The 4,193-nt window shown below is 39.7% G+C and overlaps 1 long non-coding RNA gene across 1 annotated transcript; it reads left to right on the forward strand.

Moving 5' to 3' along the window:
* The first annotated feature begins 1,301 nt into the window (after positions 1-1,301).
* LOC118563662 lies at positions 1,302-3,899 on the forward strand. Its single transcript, XR_004931334.1, has 2 exons — positions 1,302-3,122; positions 3,602-3,899. It is a non-coding gene; the product is annotated as an uncharacterized LOC118563662 (long non-coding RNA).
* The last annotated feature ends 294 nt before the right edge of the window (positions 3,900-4,193 follow it).

Here is a 4,193-nt window from a genome sequence, read left to right on the forward strand (position 1 = left end):
AATCCACAGGGATTTTTGAGGCCACGTAAAGGGCGATTTCCAACACCACAATATCCATTTCAAATTATTCACATGGATTTTATTGAACCAAACAAAAGTGAAGGAAAAAAATATTGTTTAGTGATAATTGATGCATTTTCTAAATGGATTGAAATTTTTCCAACAAATAAACCAGATGCTATGACAGTGGCAAAAGCTCTCTGCAGAGATATCATTCCCAGGTATGGCACTCCAGAAAAAATATAAAGTGACGATGGAACACATTTTGTAAACCAAATAGTGAAGCACATAGTTACTCTGTGCGACTGTGGCTTGAGTAGTTGTCTGGCAACCAGAAGGTTGTGGGTTCGATTCCAGCTTCCCCTTGCCACATGTCGATGTGCCCTTGGGCAAGGCACTTAACCCCAAGTTGCCTACCGAGCTGCGTCTCGGTGTATAAATGTGTGTGCGTTAGTGAGAGCGACTGGGTGAATGTGGCTATAGTGTACAGCGCTTTGGGTGGTCAGCATGACTGGAAAAGTGCTATATAAGTTCAGTCCATTTTACTCTGTTCCACATAGAGCTAAAACATCATTGTGCGTATCACCCTCAAAGTGCTGGTTTAGTAGAGATAAATAAAAACAATAAAAAACAGGCTAAAAAAGTGCATGGAGGAAACTGGCAGACCATGGACTAAGTGTTTGGACTTAGTAAAAATGTACATAAATATCACATCAACATATGGATTGACACCTTATGAAACTCTGTTTGGGAGACCTTACAGGTTACCCCAGTTTAAGACTCAATGGGAAACTGATGAAGAATCCAACTTAGCAGATTATATGAGGAAGATGCTAGAAACGCAGAAACAAAAGGAACTGATGAGAGTCATTCTGTTTCCCAGCAGGACACCCAACTTGTGAAACCAGGAGACTGGGTTTTGGTGAGGAGCATAAAGAAGAAGCACTGGCATTCACCTAAGTGGGAAGGGCCTCACCAAGTACTGCTAACAACTCCTACTGCTGTTAAAATAGCTGAAAGATCTACTTGGATTCATTTATCACATTGTAAAAAAGTCATTTCGGCTGAAAACTGCGACAGGGGAGGTGCTTAAAAGTCTGATAATAGGGTGGACTCAGACATTTAGAGTCGAGGAGAATCCGAAAGTCAGTGAAGCCAAAGAGACACACTGAACCAAGTAGAGGAGAATTTCAGCCAAAATGACCTCTAGGTGTTTCTGTGATACAGTGCGATGCAGCATTTTTCTTTTACTCATGATTCTAAGCGTTTTGTTCTTCTGGTACTTGTGGGAAACCCCCGAAAGTTAAAACTGTTAACCTAACCTTAAAGAGACAAAAGAGAGAAAACATTCTGCCAAGGGCCAAATTATTATCAGGTAGGAGTGCAGGTGTGCCTGCAATCCAACTCCTCCCTAGTAGTAAATATTCCGTTCACCGCATTGAAGAGCCAAACAGCTAATGGTGTAGATTACAGAGATCACACGTGGTATATGACAAATGACATAAAAAACAAAGCATGGTCCACCCTAGTGGCTGATGAAGTAAACAGGTGGACACCTAGATATGGCACTACTCCATCTGCTCGACATCATCAAAAGGTTCTGAGAATGCGAAAGATTGAAACTGGGATATTATTGAAAGTAAATTTAATCGCTGAATCTCTAATACCCCCCATCTATCTATCTAGCATTGAACAACCAAAAGGTAGTCGTACCACATGTTGGGGTTTTTATTTGTGGGCGCGTAGCTTTGGGTATGATCCAAAATTCCCAATAACACTCTGTGAGACTAATCATATTAGTGCAACAGCGTCATCAGTTTCTCCAGGGGCTGCTGCAAAAGGAGTGATGCTTGTGGGTTAAAATGCTAAATCTGATGATTGGTGCAAAATAGCAACAGGAATTTCAGGTACTAGTAACAATTGGTTGGTAGTGGTAGAGCAGGCAGCAAATACAACCAAAAGAGATTGTGTAATATGCATGGGCCCAAGAACACTACTGAACGTAGTTCCAGCCTCAATTCCTAAACTGTGCGTAACAAATGTCATGAACAGAACTAACCCAAATGATGCCTGTAAAGAATGCGACACAATATTTCCTCTTACTACAGTGAACCAAAAGAAACCATTGTTTTCTAAAAAAGTAGCACATGGAAATTTCACCTGTATAAGCATGACAGGAAAAGGCCAGACACTAGGAAATCTATCTAAAACATGGTGTTTAACCATTATAACAGTAAGTCCTTATTTTAACCCCCTAGCAAGAAGCGACATCTGGTGGTGGTGTGGAGATGACAGTTTTGTTTGATAAATTACCAAGAAATGCTATCGGGTATTGTGCTTTAGTTACTTTGTTACTGCCTGTGTCTGTGGTCCCCATGAAAGTCGAAGATCTAATCTCTCAGTTATCTAGTGTGGTTCCTGAAACATGGAAAAGAAATAAAAGATCAATATGGCAAGGTGAAGCAAATCCAACTTATATAGACGCCATCGGCATCCCTCGTGGGGTCCATAATAAGTATAAATTAGCAAATCAAATAGCTGCAGGTTTTGAATCGATTATCTGCTGGTGGTGCACGAGCAATAAAAATGTAGACAGGATCAATTACATCCACTACAACATCCAGAGATTAGGTAATTGGACAAAAGCGGTTTTGAAGCAGTACACGATCAGTTAGCTGCAACTTCTCTGCTGGCTTTCCAGAACAGAATAGCTCTCGACATGCTGCTGGCAGAAAAAGGAGGTGTTTGTGCTATTTTTGGAGAACAGTGCTGCACATTCATTCCTAACAACACCGCTGCTGATGGTAGCCTGACCAAGGCTATAGAGGGTCTGCGCACTCTCAATAAGAAGATGAAAGAGCATTCTGGGATAGACACTACCATGTGGGATCACTAGTTGGACGTGTTTGGGAAGTATAAAACACTGGTCGCATCAATTGTAGTTTCCATTGCAGTGTTTACTGCTATTCTGGTATTGTGTGGATGTTGTTTTATTCCCTGTCTGCGTTCTTTGTTGAATTGTCTCATTACTACAGCAATTTCACCCATGGAGGACAAAATGGCACAGATGTATCCCCTATTAGCCCACGATGACAATGATGAAAACAACAGTGAGGAGCCAGGTACCTTTTATCCAACTCACTTTCCTGACATATTTTATTTCTGAAGTATACACACACGAATCCCTGTTGTAAATTGAACCCTGAATGTATAATGTATTTACCTTCATAAAATGACCTTCCAGCTGAAAATCTAACGAAGTGGCTGCCTGAAGTGACGTGAGAAAAAGAGTTTATACATAATAAAAAGGGGGAAATGATAGAATTATTTTTACAATTTACTATTTTTACTATTTTCTATCTTACTATTTTACTATTATCTACTAAGTTCATTGCATTTATTACGTATATACTCTTTACTACTAAGAAGTTTGAAGGTTTTATTATAGTGTATTTTATATGCCCGATCTCTCTTTACTTTAGTTTATTGTTCATTAGGTTTATTGTGTTAATCATATATTTGCTGGAATATATAGACCAGTGGTTACTGTTTCATTTTTCTATGTATGTGTATTGATTTACTCTGTCTCTTATCGTTGCAGAAAGCCTGCAGAAAGCAGAGAAATGTGTTGTGACGATAAGTGTTTTTCTAAATATGTCTGAAACTGTGATGAACTGTATTTGGAGTGCTTATGTATAAATGTACTGTGTGGACTGCTTAGTATTATCTCTGTGTTCCTAAGGTCACAGAGTGTTTTGCTTATCCCTACCCCTTAGCTTGACAATGTAACCAGGGTTTCCCTAATAAAAGCAAGGAGGGGACAGAGTGTCTTCAGAGCGAGTTTGGAGATCTGTATTAAGCGTCTAAGCTCCTCTCCTTGCAAGATTTATGAAAACTAACCTCATTGTTGTCTCTCCTTCTTGTGTTGTTAATGAATGATTTGGGTGTTTGAACCTGACACTTGGAAATAGTTTTAATCGCGTTGTAATAACGCGAGATCTGAGCTGTGAGCAATTCAAATTCATGCTCGGACAGACCTGGCTGCAGAAACAAATTGCAGGGGGGCATTACATTTTTCAGGGGGGCACACTTTAAAAAAAAAAAACATTTTACATGCTTCAGGCTGAACAGTGGCTTTGTGACATGTCCTACAGTGCTAAGAAACAAACTCTCAATAAAATCCCAAAATCTAA

Source organism: Fundulus heteroclitus, chromosome 7 (assembly GCF_011125445.2).
Source record: "Fundulus heteroclitus isolate FHET01 chromosome 7, MU-UCD_Fhet_4.1, whole genome shotgun sequence".
NCBI classification, from domain to species: Eukaryota; Metazoa; Chordata; class Actinopteri; order Cyprinodontiformes; family Fundulidae; genus Fundulus; species Fundulus heteroclitus.